This window comes from Zalophus californianus, chromosome 2, assembly GCF_009762305.2.
Source record: "Zalophus californianus isolate mZalCal1 chromosome 2, mZalCal1.pri.v2, whole genome shotgun sequence".
Classification (NCBI taxonomy): Eukaryota; Metazoa; Chordata; class Mammalia; order Carnivora; family Otariidae; genus Zalophus; species Zalophus californianus.
The window spans coordinates 180,962,791-180,984,807 of NC_045596.1; the positions used below are offsets into that span (position 1 = coordinate 180,962,791).

Sequence of the window (22,017 nt, forward strand, 5' to 3'; positions counted from 1 at the left end):
GAGAAATAAAAGAACTAAAATCTAACCAAGTCGAAATCAAAAAGGCTACTAAAGAGGTGCAATAGAAAATGGGGGCACTAACTGCTAGGATAAATGAGGCAGAAGAGAGAATCAGTGATATAGAGGACCACCTGATGGAAAATAAAGAAGCTGAGAAAAAGAGAGAAACAACTACTGGATCATGAGGGCAGAATTCGAGAGATAAGCAATACCATAAGATGAAACAACATTTGAATAATTGGGATCCCAGAAGAAGAAGAAAGAGAGAGAGGGGCAGAAGGTATATTGGAGCAAATTATAGCAGAGAACTTCCCTAATGTGGGGAAGGAAACAGGCATCAAAATCCAGGAGGCACAGAGAACACCTCTCAAAATCAATAAAAATAGGTCAACACCCCAACATCTAATAGTAAAACTTACGAGTCTCAGAGACAAAGAGAAAATCTTGAAAGGAGCTCGGGAGAAGAGATATGTAACCTATAATGGTAGAAACAATAGATTGGCAACAGATCTATCCACAGAGACCTGGCAGGCCAGAAAGGAGTGGCATGATATATTCAGAGCACTAAAAGAGAAAAATATGCAGCAAAGAATACTATATCCAGCTAGGCTGTCATTGAAAATAGAAGGAGAGATCAAAAGCTTCCAGGACAAACAAAAACTAAAGGAATTTGCAAACACCAAACCAACCCTACAAGAAATATTGAAAGGGGTCCTCTAAGCAAAGAGAGAGCCTAAAAGCAGCATGGACCAGAAAGGAACACAGACAATATACAGTAACAGTCACCTTAGAGGCAATATAATGTAACTAAATTCATATCTTTCAATAGTTACCCTGAATGTAAATGGGCTACATGCCCCAATCAAAAGACACAGGCTATCAGATTGGATTAAAAAATGAGACCCATCGATGTGCTGTCTGCTAGAGACTCATTCTAGATCCAAAGACACCCCCACATTGAAAGTGAGGGGGTGGAAAACCATTTACCATGCTAATGGACACCAAAAGAAAGCTGGGATGGCAATCCTTCTATCAGACAAATTAGATTTGAAAAAAAGACTGTAATAAGAGATGAGGAAGGACACTATATCCTACTGAAAGGGTCTATCCAACAAGAAGATCTAACAACTGTAAATATCTATGCCCCTAACATGGGAGCACCCAATTATATAAGGCAATTAATAACAAAAGCAAAAAAACACATTGACAACAATACAATAATAGTGGGGGACATTAACACCCCCTTCACTGAAATGGACAGATCATCTAAGCAAAAGATCAACAAGGAAATAAAGACTTTAAATGACACACTGGACCAAATGGACTTCACAGACATATTCAGAACATTCCATCCCAAAGCAATGGAATACACATTCTTCTCTAGTGCCCATGGAACATTCTCCAGAATAGATCACATCCTAGGTCACAAATCAGGTCTCAACCAGTACCAAAAGATTGGGATTATTCCCTGCATATTTTCAGACCCCAATGCTTTGAAACTAGAACTCAACCACAAGAGGAAAGTCGGAAAGAACTCAATTACATGGAGGCTAAAGAGCATCCTACTAAAGAATGAATGGGTCAATCAGGAAATTAAAGAAGAATTAAAAAAATTCATGGAAACAAATGAAAATGAAAACACAACTATTCCAAATCTTTGGGATGCAGCAAAGGCAGTGCTGAGAGGAAAGTATATAGCCATACAAGCCTTTCTCAAGAAACAAGAAAGGTCTCAAATACACAACCTAACCCTACACCTGAAAGAGCTAGAGAAAAAAGAGCAAATAAAGCCTAAACCCAGCAGGAGAAGAGAAATAATAAAGATCAGAGCAGAAATCAATGAAATAGAAACTAAAAGAACAGTAGAACAGATCAACAAAACTAGGAGCTGGTTCTTTGAAAGAAATAACAAGATAGATAAACCGCTAGCCAGACTTATCAAAAAGAAAAGAGAAATGACCCAAATCAACAAAATCATGAATGAAAGAGGAGAGATCACAACCAACACCAAAGACATACAAACAATTATAAGAACATATTATGAGCAACTCTATGCCAGCAAATTAGATCACCTGGAAGAAATGGATGCATTCCTAGAGATGTATCAACTATCAAAACTGAACCAGGAAGAAAGAGAAAACCTGAACAGACCTATAACCACTAAGGAAATTGAAGAAGTCATCAAAAATCTCCCAACAAACGAAAGCCCAGGGCCAAATGGCTTCCCAGGGGAATTCTAGCAAACATTTCAAGAAGAATTAATACCTATTCTTCTGAAACTGTTCCAAAAAATAGAAATGGAAGGAAAACTTCCAAACTCGTTTTATGAGGCCACCATTACCTTGATCCCCAAACCAGACAAAGACCCCATCAAAAAGGAGAATTACAGACCAATATCCTTGATGAACATGGATGCAAAAAGTCTCACCAAAATACTAGCCAATAGGATACAACAGTACATTAAAAGGATTATTCACCATGACCAAGTGGGATTTATCCCTTGGCTGCAAAGTTGGCTCAACATCCGCAAAACTATCAACATGATACAATACATTAACAAAAGAAAGAACAAGAATCATATCCTCTCAATAGATGCAGAAAAAGCATTTGACAAAGTACAGTATCCTTTCTTGATCAAAACTCTTCAGAGTATAGGGATAGAGGGTACATACCACAATATCATAAAAGCCATCTATGAAAAACCCACAGTGAATATCATTCTTAATGGGGAAAACCTGAGAGCTTTCCTCCTAAGGTCAGGAACATGGCAGGGATGTCCACTATCACCACTGCTATTCAACATAGTATTAGGGGCGCCAGGGTGGTTCAGTTGGTTAAGCAACTGCCTTCACCCAGGTCATGATCCTGGAGTTCTGGGATCGAGTCCCACGTCGGGCTCCCTGCTCATCAGTGAGTCTGCTTCTCCCTCTGACCCTCTTCCCTCTCGTGCTCTCTATCTCTCATTCTCTTTTTCTCAAATAAATAAATAAAATCTTAAAAAAAACAAAAAACAACAAAAAAAAACCCATAGTATTAGAAGTCCTAGCCACAGCAATCACAACAAAAAGAAATCAAAGGCATCCAAATCGGCAAAGAAGAAGTCAAACTCTCACTCTTTGCAGATGATATGATACTTTATGTGGAAAACCCAAAAGACTCCACTCCAAAACTGCTAGAACTCATACAGGAATTCAGCAAAGTGGCAGGATATAAAATCCGTGCACAGAAATCAGTGGCATTCCTATACACCAACTACAAGACAGAAGAGAGAGAAATGAAGGAGTTGATCCCATTTACAATTGCACCCAAAACCATAAGATACCTAGGAATAAATCTAACCAAAGAGGCAAAGGATCTGTACTCAGAAAACTATAAAATACTCATGAAGGAAACTGAGGAAGACACAAAGAAATGGAAAAACGTTCCATGCTCATGGATTGGAAGAAGAAATATTGTGAAGATGTCAATGCTACCTAGAACATTCAATGCAATCCCCATCAAAATACCATCCACATTTTTCAAAGAAATGGAACAAATAATCCTAAAATTTGTATGGAACCAGAAAAGACCCCGAATAGCCAGAGGAATGTTGAAAAAGCAAAGCAAAGCTGGCGGCATCACAATTCCGGACTCCCAGCTCTATTACAAAGCTGTCATCATCAAGACAGTATGGGACTGGCACAAACACAGACACATAGATCAATGGAACAGAAGAGAGAGCCCAGAAATGGACCCTCAACTCTATGGTCAACTAATCTTCGACAAAGCAGGAAAGAATGTCCAATGGAAAAAAGACAGTCTCTTCAACAAATGGTGTTGGGAAAATTGGACAGCCACATGCAGAAGAATGAAACTGGACCATTTCCTTACACCACACACCAAAATAGACTCAAAATGGTTGAATGACCTAAGTGTGAGACAGGAGTCCATCAAAATCCTAAAGGAGAACACAGGCAGCACCTCTTTGACCTCAGCCGCAGCAACTTCTCCCTAGAAACATCACCAAAGGCAAGGGAAGCAGGGGCAAAAATGAACTATTGGGATTTCAACAAGATAAAAAGCTTTTGCACAGCAAAAGAAGCAGTCAACAAAACCAAAAGACAACCGACAGAATGGGAGAAGATATTTGCAAATGACATATCAGATAAAGGGCTAGTATCCAAAATCTATAGAGAACTTTTCAAACTCAACACCCAAAGAAAAAATAATGCAATCAAAAAATGGGCAGAAGACATGAATAGACATTTTTCCAAAGAAGACATCCAAATGGCCAACAGACACATGAAAAAGTGCTCCACATCGCTCGGCATCAGGGAAATCAAAATCAAAACCTCAATGAGATACCACCTCAGACCCGTCAGAATGGCTAAAATTAACAAGGCAGAAAACGACAGATGTTGGCAGGGATGCGGAGAAAGGGGAATCCTCCTACACTGTTGGTGGGAATGCAAGCTGGTGCAGCCACTCTGGAAAACAGTATGGAGGTTCCTTAAAAAGTTGAAAATAGAGCTACCATATGATCCAGCAATTGCACGACTGGGTATTTACCACAAAGATACAAATGTAGGGATCCGAAGGGGTACGTGCAGCCCAAAGTTTATAGCAGCAATGTCCACAATAGCCAAATTGTGGAAAGAGCCAAGATGTCCGTCGACAGATGAATGGATAAAGAAGAAGTGGTATATATACACAATGGAATATTATGCAGCCATCAAAAGGAATGAGATCTTGCCATTTGCAATGATGTGGATGGAACTGGAGGGTGTTATGCTGAGTGAAATAAGTCAATCCGAGAAAGACATGTATCACATGACCTCACTGATATGAGGAATTCTTAATCTCAGTAAACAAACTGAGGGTTGCTGGAGTGGTGGGGGTGGGAGGAATGGGGTGGCTGGGTGACAGACATTGGTGAGCGCTGTGAATTGTGCAAGACTGTTGAATCACAGATCTGTACATCTGAAACAAATGCAATATATGTTAAGAAAAAAAAAGAAGAAGAAGATAGCAGGAGGGGAAGAAGGAAGGGGGAAATCAGAGGGGGAGACAAACCATGAGAGACGATGGACTCTGAAAAACAAACTGAGGGTTCTAGAGGGGAGGGGGATGGGGGTTGGGTTAGCCTGGTGATGGGTATTAGAGAGGGCACGTTTGCGTGGAGCACTGGGTATTATATACAATCAATGAATCATGGAACACTACATCAAAAACTAATGATGTAATATATGGTGATTAACATAACAATAAAAAAATTAAAAAAACTAATGATGTAATGTATGGTGATTAACATAACAATAAAAAATTTAAAGGAAAAAATTATGATTAGTTATTCTAACAATGTTAATGAGACATCATTGACATATAATGAATTAGAAATATATATACTGTAAAATGTTATGTTTGACCTGTCCAGAGCCATGAAACAATCACCACAATGAGGATAAAGAACATATCCATCATCTTTCTGAATGTCCTCATGCCCCTTCGCAATCTCTCCCTTCTGCCCTTTTCCATACTCCCTCTGTGGTTACTAGGCAACAGTGATCTGCTTTGTGTCACTAAGTTTGACTAACAATTTCTCGAATTTTATATAAATGGAATTATATACTATATGCTCTTTTTTTAAAGGCTTCTTTTACTCTGCATAATTATTTTGAGTTTCATTCATGTTTAAGAATATTGTAGCTTTTCTTGGCTCTTGACTCACTGATATATTTTAGAAATACATGCTCCCAAAAATGTCTATTAGTACTTTAATTAGAATCTTATTAAATCTATGGATCTACTCGTGAGTTGAAGATACTATGCCTTTCTACCCATAAGTATTGTATGTTTGTCCATTCATTTATTTAGAACTTATTTAGTGCCTTTAACTCAAGGTTTCATTTTCTCCATAGCTGATTATATACATCTTATTAGATTCATTCCTAAGTAGCATGTCAGAGTTTTTGCTACCATAAATAAAATCTTTAGTACAGCATTTATCATTATGTTCTCTGTGTATAAAAATGAAATTAATTTTTATATACTGAATTTATATTCAACAATTTACTAAATTCTCTCGTTGACTCTATCTCTTTGGGTTTTCTTTTTTTTTAAAGATTTATTTATTTATTTTAGAGAGAGAGAGAGAGAGCACAAGCAGGAGGGGCAGATGGGGAGAATCCTAAGCAGACTCTGCACTGAGTGGAAAGCCCAGCGGTGGACTTGATCTCACAACCCCAAGACCAGGACCTGAGCCGACCAACACCAAGACTCGGATGCTCAACAGACTGTGCCACCCAGGTGCTCTTCTCTTTGGATTTTCTATGCAAAAAACTTACTATTTGTGGACAATGATAATTTTGTTATTTTAAAATAATTTAGAATATATACATTTATCCTGTTTTGGAGGCCATCAATGTCTACAAGTACAATAATGAATATAAGTGTTTGTAGGGGGCATCCTTATTTGTTCTTTTTTTTTTTTTTTTTTTTTGCCCTGAGCTGGTTGATGTTTCTTTTTTTTTTTAAATTTTTTATTGTTATGTTAATCACCATATATTACATCATTAGTTTTTGGTGCAGTGTTCCATGATTCATTGTTTGTTCATAACACCCAGTGCTCCATGCAGAACGTGCCCTCCTCAATACCCAACACCAGGCTAACCCATCCCCCTACCCTCCTCCCCTCTAGAACCCTCAGTTTGTTTTTCAGAGTCCATCATCTCTCATGGTTCGTCTCCCCCTCTGACATACTCCCCTTTTCTTCCTCTCCTGTTATCTTCTTCTTTTTCTTTTTTCTTAAAATATGTTGCGCTATGTGTTTCAAAGTACAGAACTGTGATTCCACAGTCTTGCACAATTCACAGTGCTCACCGTAGCACATACCCTCCCCAATGTCTATCACCCAGCCACCCCATCCCTCCCACCCCCAACCACTCCAGTAACACTCAGTTTTTTTCCTGAGATTAAGAATTCCTCATATCAGTGAGGTCATGTGATACATGTCTTTCTCTGATTGACTTATTTCACTCAGCATAACACCCTCCAGTTCCATCCACGTCGTTGCAAATGGCAAGATCTCATTCCTTTTGATGGCTGCATAATATTCCATTGTGTATATATACCACTTCTTCTTTATCCATTCATCTGTCGACGGACATCTTGGCTCTTTCCACAATTTGGCTATTGTGGACATTCCTGCTATAAACATTGGGGTGCACGTACCCCCTCGGATCCCTACATTTGTATCTTTGTGGTAAATACCCAGTCGTGCAATTGCTGGATCGTATGGTAGCTCTATTTTCAACTTTTTAAGGAACCTCCATACTGTTTTCCAGAGTGGCTGCACCAGCTTGCATTCCCACCAACAGTGTAGGAGGATTCCCCTTTCTCCGCATCCCCGCCAACATCTGTCGTTTTCTGACTTGTTAATTTTAGCCATTCTGACGGGTGTGAGGTGGTATCTCATTGAGGTTTTGATTTTGATTTCCCTGATGCCGAGCGATGTGGAGCACTTTTTCATGTGTCTGTTGGCCATTTGGATGTCTTCTTTGGAAAAATGTCTATTCATGTCTTCTGCCCATTTTTTGATTGCATTATTTTTTCTTTGGGTGTTGAGTTTGAAAAGTTCTCTATAGATTTTGGATACTAGCCCTTTATCTGATATGTCATTTGCAAATATCTTCTCCCATTCTGTCGGTTGTCTTTTGGTTTTGTGGACTGTTTCTTTTGCTGTGCAAAAGCTTTTTATCTTGATGAAATCCCAATAGTTCATTTTTGCCCTGGCTTCCCGTGCCTTTGGCGATGTTTCTAGGAAGAAGTTGCTGCGGCTAAGGTCGAAAAGGTTGCTGCCTGTGTTCTCCTTTAGGATTTTGATGGACTCCTGTCTCACGTTTAGGTCTTTCAACCATTTTGAGTCTATTTTGGTGTGTGGTGTAAGGAAATGGTCCAGTTTCATTCTTCTGCATGTGGCTGTCCAATTTTCCCAACACCATTTGTTGAAGAGACTGTCTTTTTGCCATTGGACATTCTTTCCTGCTTTGTCAAAGATAAGTTGACCATAGAGTTGCGGGTCCATTTCTGGGCTCTCGATTCTGTTCCATTGATCTATGGGTCTGTTTTTGTGCCAGTACCATACTGTCTTGATGATGACAGCTTTGTAATAGAGCTGGGAGTCCGGAATTGTGATGCCGCCAGCTTTGCTTTTCTTTTTCAGTATTCCTCTGGCTATTCTGGGTCTCTTCTGGTTCCATACAAATTTTAGGATTATTTGTTCCATTTCTTTGAAAAAAGTGGATGGTATTTTGATGGGGATTGCATTGAATGTGTAGATTGCTCTAGGTAGCATTGACATCTTCACAATGTTGATTCTCCCAATCCATGAGCATGGAACGTTTTTCCATTTCTTTGTGTCTTCTTCAATTTCTTTCATGAGTATTTTATAGTTTTCTGAGTACAGATCCTTTGCCTCTTTGGTTAGATTGATTCCTAGGTATCTAATGGTTTTGGGTGCAATTGTAAATGGGATCGACTCCTTGATTTGTCTCTCTTCTGTCTTGTTGTTGGTGTATAGGAATGCCACTGATTTCTGTGCATTGATTTTATATCCTGCCACTTTACTGAATTCCTATATGAGTTCTAGGAGTTTTGGGGTGGAGTCTTTTGGGTTTTCCACATAAAGTATCATATCATCTGCAAAGAGTGAGAGTTTGACTTCCTCTTTGCCAATTTGGATGCCTTTGATTTCTTTTTGTTGTCTGATTGCTGTGGCTAGGACTTCTAATACTATGTTGAATAGCAGTGGTGAGAGTGGACATCCCTGTCGCATTCCTGACCTTAGGGGAAAAGCTCTCAGCCTTTCCCCATTGAGAATGATATTCGCTGTAGGTTTTTCATAGATGGCTTTTATGATATTGAGGTATGTACCCTCTATACCTATACTCTGAAGAGTTTTGATCAAGAAAGGATGTTGTACTTTGTCAAATGCTTTTTCTGCATCTATTGAGAGGATCATATGATTCTTGCTCTTTCTTTTGTTAATGTATTGTATCACGTTGATTGATTTGCGGATGTTGAACCAGCCTTGCAGCCCAGGAATAAATCCCACTTGGTCCTGGTGAATAATCCTTTTAATGTACTGTTGGATCCTATTGGCTAGTATTTTGGTGAGAATTTTTGCATCCATGTTCATCAAGGATATTGGTCTGTAATTCTCTTTTTTGACGGCGTCTTTGTCTGGTTTTGGGATCAAGGTAATGCTGGCCTCATAAAATGAGTTTGGAAGTTTCCCTTCCATTTCTATTTTTTGGAACAGTTTCAGGAGAATAGGTATTAATTCTTCTTGAAATGTCTGATAGAATTCCCCTGGGAAGCCATCTGGCCCTGGGCTTTTGTTTCTTGGGAGATTTTTGATGACTGTTTCAATTTCTTTAGTGGTTATAGGTCTGTTCAGATTTTCTATTTCTTCCTGGTTCAATTTTGGTAGTTGATACATCTCTAGGAATGCACCCATTTCTTCCAGGTTATCTAATTTGCTGGCATAGAGTTGCTCATAATATGTTCTTATAATTGTTTGTATTTCTTTGGTGTTGGTTGTGATCTCTCCTCTTTCATTCATGATTTTGTTGATTTGGGTCATTTCTCTTTTCTTTTTGATCAGTCTGGCCAGGGGTTTATCAATCTTGTTAATTCTTTCAAAGAACCAGCTCCTAGTTTCGTTGATCTGTTCTACTGTTCTTTTGGTTTCTAGTTCATTGATTTCTGCTCTGATCTTTATGATTTCTCTTCTCCTGCTGGGTTTAGGCTTTCTTTGCTGTTCTCTCTCCAGCTCCTTTAGGTGTAGGGTTAGGTTGTGTATTTGAGACCTTTCTTGTTTCTTGAGAAAGGCTTGTAGTGCTATATACTTTCCTCTCAGGACTGCCTTTGCTGTATCCCAAAGATTTTGAACAGTTGTGTTTTCATTTTCATTGGTTTACATGAATTTTTTTAATTCTTCTTTAATTTCTTGGTTGACCCATTCATTCTTTAGTAGGATGCTCTTTAGCCTCCATGTATTTGAGTTCTTTCCGACTTTCCTCTTGTGGTTGAGTTCTAGTTTTAAAGCATTGTGGTCTGAAAATATGCAGGGAATGATCCCAATCTTTTGGTACCGATTGAGACCTGATTTGTGACCTAGGATGTGATCAATTCTGGAGAATGTTCCATGGGCACTAGAGAAGAATGTGTACTCCGTTGCTTTGGGATGGAATGTTCTGAATATGTCTGTGAAGTCCATTTGGTCCAGTGTGTCATTTAAAGTCTTTATTTCCTTGTTGATCTTTTGCTTAGATGATCTGTCCATTTCAGTCAGGGGGGTGTTAAAGTCCCCCAGTATTATTGTATTGTTGTCAATGTGTTTTTTTGCTTTTGTTATTAATTGCCTTATATAATTGGCTGCTCCCATGTTCGGGGCATAGATATTTACAATTGTTAGATCTGCTTGTTGGATAGACCCTTTAAGTAGGATATAGTGTCCTTCCTCATCTCTTATTACAGTCTTTGTTTTAAAATCTAGTTTTTCTGATATAAGGATTGCCATCCCAGCTTTCTTTTGGTGTCCATTAGCATGGTAAATTGTTTTCCATCCCCTCACTTTCAATCTGGGGGTGTCTTTGCGTCTAAAATGAGTCTCTTGCAGACAGCATATTGATGGGTCTTGTTTTTTAATCCAATCTGATAGCCTGCATCTTTTGATTGGGGCATTTAGCCCATTTACATTCAGGGTAACTATTGAAAGGTATGAATTTAGTGCCATTGTATTACCTGTAAGGTGACTGTTAACTGTCTGTTGTCTGTGTTCGTTTCTGCTCTTTGCTGCTTTTAGGTTCTCTCTTTGCTTAGAGGACCCTTCTCAATATTTCTTGGAGGGCTGGTTTCGTGTTTGCAAATTCCTTTAGTTTTTGTTTGTTCTGGAAGCTTTTTATCTCTCCTTCTATTTTCAATGATAGCCTAGCTGGATATAGTATTCTTGGCTGCATATTTTTCTCGTTTAGTGCTCTGAAGATATCTTGCCAGTCCTTTCTGGCCTGCCAGGTCTCTGTGGATAGGTCTGTTGCCAATCTAATATTTCTACAATTGTAGGTTACATATCTCTTATCCCGAGCTGCTTTCAGGATTTTCTCTTTGTCTCTGAGACTCGTAAGTTTTACTATTAGATGTCGGGGTGTTGACCTATTATTATTGATTTTGAGAGGGGTTCTCTGTGCCTCCTGGATTTTAATGCCTGTTTCCTTCCTCACATTAGGGAAGTTCTCTGCTATAATTTGCTCCAATATACCTTCTGCCCCCCTCTCTCTCTCTTCTTCTTCTGGGATCCCAATTATTCTAATGTTGTTTCGTCTTATCATATCACTTATCTCTCGAATTCTGCCCTCGTGATCCTGTAGTTGTTTCTCTCTCTTTTTCTCAGCCTCTTTATTTTCCATCATTTGGTCTTCTATATCGCTGATTCTCTCTTCTGCCTCATTTATCCTAGCATTTAGTGCCCCCATTTTTGATTGCACCTCATCAATAGCCTTTTTGATTTCGATTTGGTTAGATTTTAGTTCTTTTATTTCTCCAGAAAGGGTTTCTCTAATAACTTCCACGCTTTTTTCAAGCCCAGCTAGTATCTTTAAAGTCATGATTCTGAACTCTAGGTCCGACATCGTACTAATGTCCGTATTGAGTAGGTCCCTGGCTGACGGTACTACCTCTTGTTCTTTTTGCTGAGGTGATTTCTTTCGTCTTGTCATTTTGTCCAGAGGAGAATAGATGAATGAGAGAACAAAATGCTAACAGGTTTACAACGTCCCCAGCAAATATACTGTATACAAATCAGAAAAGACCTGAAATCAGGGGAAAAGAAAGGGAAAGAAAGAAAAAAGAAAGAGAAAAAGAAAAAAAAAGGAAAAAAAAAGATAAAAACAAAAACAAAACAATACAAAAAAGGCAGAATATGATCAAATATGATCAGGCTAGTGCATAGATCAGTGCCACACACTAGATTTTGGGCGTATTTTGGTCTGTTAGAAAAAAGTGCCTCCTAAAATTTTAAAGGAAGAAAGACATATATGTACAAAATAAGGGTTGATACAATGAAGGGATGGAAGATGACTGTAAAGATGAAAATTATAAAAGATTTTATAAAAGGACTTGGTAAGATAAGTTGTTTGAAAAAAGAAAGAAGATTTAAGAAAAAAAAAAAAGGAAAAAGGGAAAGAATGTGATCAGGCAGGAGACTAGAACAAAGCCATACACTAGTGATTTAGGGTATATTTTGATCTGTTAGAAGAAACTGTACCTCAAAATTTTAAAGAGAGAACAACTTATATATATATGCCAAAAATAAGGGTAACTACTATGAAGGGATAAAATATGACTCTAAAAATGAAAAATAAAAAATGTTTTTTTTTTTTAAAAGGGATTTATAAGATGTTGGTTGAAAAAGGGAAAAATAAAAAAAAAAACAGTCAACAAAAATTAACTTTGATGAAATAATGAATCATGGTAAAAAAAAAAAAAAAAAAAGCCATGAATCTATGTGCAGTATTCCCCTAGCGCTGGAGTTCTCCTATTCTCCTTGATCAATCAACTTGGTCTTGGCTTGCTGGCTGTTTGTGCTGATCTTCTGGGGGAGGGGTCTGTTGCTGTGGTTTCCAAATGTCTTTGCCGGAGGCGGAATTGCCCCGCCCTTGTCGGTCCGGGCTAAGGAAGCTGCTCCGGTTTGCTCTCAGGAGCTTTTGTTCCCTGCAAGCTCTCCGTACAGCTTTGGAGGACCAGGACAGAAATGGTGGCCTCCCAATCTCCGCCCGGAGGAGCTGAGAACTCGGGGCCCCGCTCCTCAGTGTGCCCCCAGAGAAAAGCAGTCACTTCCGTGTCCCCGGTCTCCGGCTGCACTCCGTGCTCACCCGGCCTGTGATCGAGCGTTGCTATCTCTGGCACCCGACCCCGCGCGGAGTCTCCAAACCCAGCAGATCCCTGCAGTGTGTTCCCGCACCGCTCCTCCCCGGAAGGAGGGGGAGTCTCCCCAGATCTGCTGCTTGTTGGGTCCCCGCTGGGGGAGCCGTGCCCCGACTGGGCTGCAGATCACAGTTTATGGCAACCCCGAGCTGAGAGCCCGCGCCTCTGCTCCGTATCTGCAGCCGGCTTCCCTGCTCTGATACCTGGGAGCTCTGGCGCACTCAGGCACCCCCGGTCTCTCTGTGACCCCAAGGGTCCTGAGACCACACTGTCCCGGGAGGATTCCACCCCCCGCTTAGCCACTGCAGCGACGTCCCTCCGCCGAGCCAACTTCTAAAAGGTCGGATTTTGTGCTCCGCGGCTCTATCACTTGCCAGAAGCGGCCGACGGAGGCCCCCTCCCCCGCCGTCTATCCTCCCGAATATCGCCTCGGATTCACTTCTCCGCACACCCTACCTTCCAGTAAGTGGTCGCTTCTCTGTTCAGAGAGTTGTTGCTACTCTCCTGTTCGATCTCCTGTTGAGTTCGTAGGTGTTCAGAATGGTTTGATCCCTATTCAGATGAATTCCTGAGACCAGACGAAATCTAGGTCTCCTACTCCTCCGCCATCTTGCTCCGCCTCTCCTTATTTGTTCTTGATATTAAGGAGAATGTTTTTAACATTTCACAATTATATTTTCTCTAAGTCTTTGGTAGATATTTTTGATAAAATGAAGGAGATTCAACTCTGCATCTAATTTGCCAACAGTCTTTATCATAAACACTTTGAATGGTATCAGATGCTCTTATTCTGGGTCTACTGAGAAAATAATATGATTTATCAGTTTAATTTTTAATTTGATTAACTCGTTTAATAAATTTTTTCTTCATAAACAACCCTGCAATCCTAGAGTAAGCCAAACTTTTTTCCCTAATAATTTATTTTATTTGTCATTAGGTTGATGAATTAGTTTGCTAATATTTGGGGAGTGGTAAAGTTTTTTTAGATGTGACAACAAAAGTATGATTCATAAAGTAACAAATTGTTAAAGTGGACTTCATCAAAATTAGACATGTTTGCTCTTCGAAAGACACTGTTAGGAAAATATAAAGACAAGTTACCGACTAAGAAAAGCATGCATAAGATGACTAATAGTAGCGTTGTTCATTATGGCAAAAACAAACAACAATAACAAAAATCCAAATGTCTAGCTACAGTAGAATGAATAACTAAATTGGATCTATTGATTTAATGGCTTACTATAGGAAGAGAAGACGAATACAGAAGAGCTTATCAGCATAAATGAATTTCAGGAATATGTTGAACAATAAAATGCTAATTATAGATGAATACAATTAGATGGATTTAATTAGATTCAATTTATGAAAATTCGAAGAACTGGAAAAACTATTAATTTTATTTTGGAGGATACTAGGAAAAGCTTGAAGTAAAACAGGATTTATTTTAAAATTTAGGATCATGAATGGGTAAATTTCAGCCTATGATCTGGGGTAATACAAAATAACTTATTTTTTTAATTGAAGTATAATTGATATGCAATATTGTATTAGTTTCAGGTGTACATTATAGTGATTCAGTATTTTTACACATTATGAAATGATCTCCATGATAATGGTAGTTACCATCTGTCACCATACAAAGTTATTACAGTAGTATTGACTATATTCCCTATGCTGTACATTACATTCTCATGACTTCCTTATTTTATAACTGGAAGTTTGTACCTCTTCATCCCTTCACCTAGTTCACCTGCTCCCTAACCCCTCCCTTCTCTGGTAACCAACAGCTTTTTTCCTATATCTCTGATTCTGTTTTAGTTTTATTTTGTTTGTTCTTGTTTTGTTTCAGATTCTACATATAAGATTCTACATATTTGTTTTTCTCTGTTTGGCTTATATCACTTAGCAGAATATCCTCTAGGTCTATCCATGTTGTCGCAAATCGCAAAATCTCATTCTTATTTATGACTGAATAACATTCCATTCCACACATCCACACGTGCAAAATATATAATCACATCTTTACCCACGCACCTATTGACGGGCACTTAGGTGCTTCCATATAAATAATGCTGCAATAAATATAGGGGCACATATATTTCTTCAAACTGGTGTTTTGTTTTCTTCAGATAAGTATCCAGAATAGCTAGATCATATGGTATTACTATTTTTAATTTTTGGAGAACCTTCATATTGTTTTCCACAGTGGCTGCACCAATTTACATTCCCACCAACAGTGCATGAGGGTTCTCTTTGCTCCGTATTTCCACCAGCATTTGCTATTTTTCATCTTCTTGATACTAGCCACTCTGACAGGTGTGAGGAGGTATCTCATTTTAGTTTTGATTTGCATTTCCCTGTTGATGAGTGATGTTGAGCATCTTTTTGTGTATCTGTTGGCCAACTGTATGTCTTCTTTGGAAAAATGTTTATTCATAAAGTCCTCTTTTCATTTTTCAATCACACAATTTATTTTTTAGAGAGAGAGAGAGAACAAGCAGGGAGGAGGTACAGAGGAAGAGAGAGAGAAAAGCAAACTCCCCACTGAGCAGGGAGCCCAACACGGGCCTCAATCCCAGGACCCTGAGATCATGACCTGAGCCAAAGGCAGACACTTAACTGGCTGAGCCACCTTGGTGCTCCAATCTATTTTTTTAAGTGTGAGTAGGACATATAAATAATTTATTATTATAAACCTCTATTCATTATACAAATTACTATATGTTTATTAATAATTTCATAGTTAACATAACAAAAATAAGTATTCAGTTACTAACATTACAATATATGCCTCTATGTGTGTATACATGCCTATGTATGTGTGTATATATATTAGGCAATTGTTAAAACAAAATATATATCTATATGTATCCCTATATATGTCTGTATGTATGTGTACCCTTATTGACATATAACATTTTTCATGGCATATTTTTACTGGAAAAAATGTTCTTCAACAAATATTCTTGCCATATAGGACCATTTAGAAAGTCAGTGTGTTAGCAGGAATTTTGTTTCTATTCTCATATTGAAGCTATGGAGGGAATAAAATATGAATTAATTTGAAATATATTTAAAATAGCATAATCCTATTAATCATCTAAGAAAATTCAGTTGATGTTAAAAACAAGGACTTTGCAATATGCTACTGCAATAAGCTAATATGACTTAACTTGTGCATGCTCAGAGTTCACATATGAAATCCCAATCCCCAGTAACTAAAAATGTGACCTCATTTGGAGATAAGGTCTTCACAGAAGTAATCAAGTTAAAGCGTCACTAGAGTGGGCTGGTGTCCTTAGTAAAAGGGGAATCTGGACACAGAAGCCTGGGGCAGATCTTCCCTTGCAGAAGGACTCAATCCCACTGATCCCTGGATTTGGGATTTTTAGCCTCCAGGGCTGTGAGACCATAAATCTCAGTTATCGAAGCGCCCAGTTTGTAGTCCATTGTTGCTGCAGCCCTAGCCCCTGAACAGAGCCAATACAGAAACTTACCTGGAGGTTTTAAATGATACACTGTTTTTTTTTTTTTTTAAAAAAAAACAAACCTTCCATCAGCTCTCATACATAAATGGTTTCCAAAAATGAAGCTGCTAACTATTTTGGTAGTTTTGAGATACAATATTTTACTTTTTTATGTATTTTTCTAAGATGTGTAGGCCAGTATACGCTTCAAAAAGAAACCCAGAAACATGATTAGATAGGAAGATATGGATCATCCATGACTAATTACTTACAAGTACTTATGGAAAGTATTTTGAGAAAAAGCAACATAACATTCCATAAGTTAAAGATTACAAACATAAAGAAAAAAAGTACATAACCAAGGGCAACTAAATTCAAAACATAACATCCTCCTGAGCAAAGCAGGTAAAACTATTTTCACTTTTACAATCTTAGTACATTATGTGCCTTTGAGTATTTCTACCACCTTCCCTCAGGATATGTCTTCTTAATAAACCATAACAGATAACATTAAATGTATACTAGATATCTCCAGCAGCCTGCTTTACATTTGAAAGTTAGGTAATGATATTTCAAATGTACATTCAGTTACAGCCTATATAATTAAAAAATATATATATGTATATACACCCATTCTCAAGTAATAACTAAACAAGCATTTAATACCTCAAACAAAGATATCAAAACAAAGAAACTACAAGAAAAAAAAAAGAACCCCATATTCAAGGTAACTTAAATTAGAAAAGTGGATCTGAAATCAATTAACTATATAACATACCATTTTCTGAAGTTTTGGTGGTAGAATCATAGCCTATTTTTGTAAAATGCATCCTTAGTCTCATCTCAATGTGAAGAATTCAATTCAGCTTTTATTTATTAAGCAAGTGCAATGGCAGATTTCATTTCCCCCATGGCCACACATTCCCTTGTCTGGAATTAGAAATAAGGCAGGTGTAGAAGAAACTACAAGGCATTCACATAAAATTATTTGTAAATAACTGAGATACTGTCGTACACGCGTGATTGCTATGCAGAATGCAGGATTTGTTACCGAGTGACCGAGATGCCATGGAGAGCGACTTTCAATGTGTGGATGGGGTAAATCTCTGAGGAGGTGACGTTATGGTGAGGAACTGGGGTTTTGTGACGGTTTGGGAGAAGAGCCTGCAGGCTGAGGAACCTCACATACAAAGGCCCTGAGGTAGGAACAGGGTGAAAAGACTTAGAGTGTCCTAGAGAGTGGTGAATAAATTGTAACAAACCAAGGACTGACCAAAAAGGACAAGGGATCGGAAAGATCCAGTAAGTGCTAGCCAAAAGCCTGGGTTAGCATATTAGGAAGCCGTTAGAGGGCTTAAATACAGTAATGGCATTTTCTGATTTATGTTTTTAAAATTCCATATTGGCTGCTCTGAGAAGAATGGACTGTAAGGGGGGGGGAATGTAATGATAGAAATCAGTTGGAAAGTTAAATATTCACTGCTGAACTCTCAGTGGCTAAGACATAATAGGTGCTCAGCCTTTGTTAAATGAAGAAAGGAATGAATTCCTGGGTTGCAATGGATAAGTGTAAGAAGTTCGTGACACGGTATGTTTAAAAGTGGACAGTTTTTAAAGGTACATCAGTCTTCTCTATCTCTTTGGGGTGCTGAGTAACGAACATATCTGGAGATGTGGAATTGTGATTTGAGCACTGTCAGTTATCACTCATACTGGTAAAATTTATGAAAGAAAATAGAAGAAAGAGGAAGAAAATGACCCCAAAACACCATTAATTTACAAGGCCTATGAGTCAGAGATAGCAGCATGTGAATTTTTAATTGACTGTGACACTTCTCCGAAATTATACATCTGCTATGTACGTGTCCCTGAGGATAATACAACTTTTCTGTTAATGATGATTAAAATAGAAAACATATTTTACCTCATTAAAATTCATTTAACAAATAATTATTTAGTCCCTAATTTTTCCAGGGACTGTAAAAAGATGAATAAAGCCCAGTCTTTGCAATCAGGGTCTAGCTGAGGGCAGTGCCACTGTCAGGCCCAGGCACGAGGGGCTCCCACCTTTGGTTTGTAGGGCCACGTCTTTTTTTTTTAAAAAGATTTTATTCATTTATTTGTCAGAGAGAGAGAAAGAGAGTGAGCGCGCACTAGCAGGGGGAGTGGCAGGCAGAGGGAGAGGCAGACTCCCCAGTGAGCAAGAAGACCAATGCGGAACTCGATCCCAAGACCCTGGGATCATGACCTGAGCCGAAGGCAGCCGCTTAATTGACTGAGCCACCCAGATGTCCCTCGAGGGCCACATTTTTCAGAAACATTGAAACAAAAAGACTTTTTATTTCTTCCCCTCACCTGTATGGTCTTATGTGAAAGCTCAGCAACTTAGTGAGCCAAGAGAAAGTGCAGAGAGCAGATGTGCGCCCCCCAAGGCAAGAAGATGGGGCACACAGTGCAGGCCAATGAGGATGCTCCTGGGTGGGTGTGGGCCTTAGCTCGAGAAAGAGAGACTGCTATTTTTACAGTGGGCCACCCCCAATCACCCAACACCAGTTGGGTTCCACAAATTATCATGCTCCTTCCCTCCTCTCTGCCCAGGTGGAGGGTGTAGAATTGCCTGGAAAACTTTCTTAAAAGGGAAGGTTTGGGGAGGGATAACTAGCCAACAAGAGGGTTCCTGTTCCAGTCTAGGCAGATCTGGGGCAGGCCCGCCTCTGACCAGCTCTGCCCCAGCAGATCCTGGGGAATCTGAGGCTCACAGGCTGCCAGGCTGGAGGGAGACAAGGGTCTGGTGGAACTCGGCCCTTTTAGCTTTAGCCTGGGAGTGCCAAATCTGATGCTTGCTGAGCTGGCTGCAGGGTCCTGGGCTAAAACCTATGCTGGACTTTGGAGATTAATTTAGAACTTTGAATATTTCAGATATAGCTACGTGGGCCTTTCTTTGCAGCCACAAACGTTAAGTGAGCCTACTGAGGTGATGATTAAAAGAACCGTAATAAAGTATGATAGATAGAACCGCACAATGGAAATGGCAGCATGGAATTAGTGGGAACTGATAAGGGTGAATCGCAGCTCCCTCTCCTGATAGTTCTGTTTAACTTTTGGAACACTCATTGTCTGAGTCTCAAGGGCTCTAACAGTAGGGAGGCAGAAACAGTGTCTCCTCCACACAGTGTGGTCCTGGGGATTCGTCACAAAGCTGAGGCCACCAATGCAGGAAGAGTGCGCAAGGAAGGCTAGTGCCACCTCCGCAAATTTTGGTGCTATGGAAAATGGCAGGGAGAGATAGTCATTCTTCCCTGGTGTTCACAGTCATACAGGGCTTCAAAGAAAGAAGGGCATTTACTTTGGCCTTAAAATTAAAGCTTCAGAAAAGAAATAAAAGAGCAAAAGTATGGTGTATGCAAGGTGCATGTGACCGAACTTGGCGTTGATTGGGGGTAGTAGTAGGAATTAAAGGTAGAATGACTGGTCTGTGATGATATTTTATTATATACAACAAAGTAAGAGGTTTTACCTTGTGGGTAACTGGATATTATTGATGTTTAATTTTCTTTTAGATGAGAGCAATGACCTGATCAGAAAAAATGTTTTAGCAAGATAATGCCCACTGTAGATTGACTTCTCCAGAAATAATCATTGACAGTCAGTTAATTTCCAAATGGCAAAGCTATCTAATAACCTAAATGAGAGTTCTGAAGAGGTGCCTTCTCAGGAGGAAAATGGTGGTGCCAATGGATTGAAATGGGAATAGAACAATTATTTCCATGCAAAATCCAAGGGTTATTTGTAGGATGTGCAAGCTAAGTGTGATATTTATAATATCCTCTTGTGCTTACAACTATGTTCACAGTTTATTTCCATATAACTTGTGTTTTAGACCCTACATCTATAAGTTTTATATTTTAGACTATAACAATAAAAATACAATATTAAAAACTCAGAAGAAAAGTTATGTTACTCTGATTGCAGTGGATATGTAAATAGCAAAACATCTAAAATTGCCAAGAGCAAGTGTGTGGCTTGGTTCCTAGAAAATTTCAGTTGGATTGGATTTCTGAGATTTTTAAATACTCTAGATTTTAATGCTTACAGTTTTGTTGCCTTTCATTGCTGTGGTGGAAGTAGGCTACTTCATGCTGTATTTGCTTTTCCTTTTCAGATTCCATTTTAAATAGTTAAAGCCCTAGCTCCACAGTAGTGAAGGAAAGTAAGGAAGAGAAGAAACAGAAAAGAAAAAATACTTAGTACTTCAAGGTTTAACTTTTACAATCCAATGGTTTTGAATAATTTATCATCTGTAAAATAAGACCCCCTTGTCTGTTTCTAAGCACCGGATGCCAAACAGCAAATATCAATAACAAAATCCTAGTCATTTTTATCACAACTTTATTGCTCCTCTGTGGTTCTTTTCTGGGCATTTTATTGCTTTTCCACTTTTGTCCAAGCTAATAAAAGAGTCTGATACTTCTTTCCTATCCAAACAATTCAGCAGCAACTGTGAGGATAATAAAGATGATATATAGCCCATTTGGATAATTTCTTGAAGCAGGTTATGAACTGTCTCATAAGTCTCAACCTAATGTGAAATAATATAATTCAGAAAATCCTAACACTGCAGCAGCATTGAGAAAGAGGTCGAGTACAAAGTATCATTTTTATATCCAGGTGGACTGATGCCTAAGTTGTTCTAATCAAAATTATTCTCCAGATTTTGCAAAAAAAAAAAAAGAGAGAGAGAGAATGAAAGGAAAATGCTTTGTGTTGTTTTAACAAATATTTTAGAGTTTTGACAAGTATTTTAAGAAAGTTTGGCAAATATATGAATTGATAACAGGAAAAAAAAGTGGAAAATGTATGGGAAATATCAATAATTTTTCTGGGGAAACATAGATAAACCAGGACAATCTCCAGCAAACCAACATTTATTGTCACTCTGATACTCTTTTCCCAAAACTGTAACTCTAGTACTTTTTCTCTCTTGTGCCCTTAGAGTTCCTTCTGTACATGTCATTTTCCTACTTAATTGCTTCAGTGGCATCTCACTGCAATTGGGACATCTTCCCAATTTTGAATCAGGAGTGTAAAACCTACACAGTCCATTCTGTTTGTACGACCCTTGCCTTGACTGTTGTCACTAAGACTGCTCTAGCCATATGGCCTTTTACCGTTCCTTGAATTCACCACACTAATTCTTGCCACACTTTTTGTAGCTCTTCTATCTGAGCTGTATTTCTCCATGTTTGCATGGCTGCTTCCATTTCCTCACTCAGGTTTGACCTCAAATATAGGCATTTCCAAAAACCCAGCCGGAAGAGGCCCTCCCACCCTGGACTTCTCAGCCTCTTTTTGTCTTATTGCCTAGTTGATTTTTTTCTACCACATTGAACACTTATTGAACTTTCCCCATCAATTTACTTATTTATGTTTTATCTCTTCTCCTTTAAAATGAGCTTCATGAAGGCAGGACCATTGTCTGCATGATGCACTGCTGTGTCACAGGCGAGCCCAACCTGGACCTCCACAACATGGTAACTTGGCAAAGAATTGCTGATTAAATGAGTAGGTGGATGGATAGTGCATTGCT

At 38.8% G+C, this 22,017-nt stretch overlaps 1 pseudogene; it reads right to left on the reverse strand.

Moving 5' to 3' along the window:
- The window catches only part of LOC113925383, a 43,604-nt pseudogene extending 21,933 nt beyond the window's left edge, over window positions 1-21,671 (reverse strand).
- Window positions 21,672-22,017: the final 346 nt, after the last annotated feature.